The sequence below is a fragment of the Penaeus monodon genome, chromosome 25, assembly GCF_015228065.2.
Source record: "Penaeus monodon isolate SGIC_2016 chromosome 25, NSTDA_Pmon_1, whole genome shotgun sequence".
In the NCBI taxonomy this organism is placed as follows: Eukaryota; Metazoa; Arthropoda; class Malacostraca; order Decapoda; family Penaeidae; genus Penaeus; species Penaeus monodon.
Window position 1 is genome coordinate 17,041,545 of NC_051410.1, and position 684 is coordinate 17,042,228.

Here is a 684-nt window from a genome sequence, read left to right on the forward strand (position 1 = left end):
AGTTTTTATCATTTCGGTAGTATAATCAGTGCCCAAGGTGACACAGCGTGACATCCATTCAGAAGTCCGCCCGTCTTATCGCACGCGGCACGGGCGATATCCTCCTTCACGAACAGTCAGTCCCCTCTTACGTTCACTTATAACGCGATTTTTTACATTTCAGTGAAGTCGTTTCAGCCGAGGAAAACTGTTTTTTTTTTTCTCGCGGTTACACAAAGATATTATTTTTTAAAGATGCAGAGATTGGAATAAAGGAATAAAAAGGTAGATTTGCCGAGAGAACGGCTATTTTAGATAATGAGTTGAGATAAGAAGAAGGATTACAGAATGATGGATGTGCCAAAGAAAGTTAAAATCAGATAAAAAAAAAACTGAATGTGCAAGCATACTAATAATCCATAAAAGGTATAAAATAAAATGAATAATCAAACATATACATTTAGACAGAGGAAAAACAGCATATGCAGAACAAGAGGGCATCGCCAAATATGGGAATAACCATAATAATAACCACATCCGGAAATACATGGAGGATAAAACTACGCAATGACGTAAAACAATATTCCAAAGATAAGATAATTAGCAGACAGAGACGACAGAAGCTGTAGATAAGAAAGAAATAAAAGATAATGCATAAACATGTTTTGATCTTTTCAGTGTTATTCATTCTAAAAGTCTGGAATA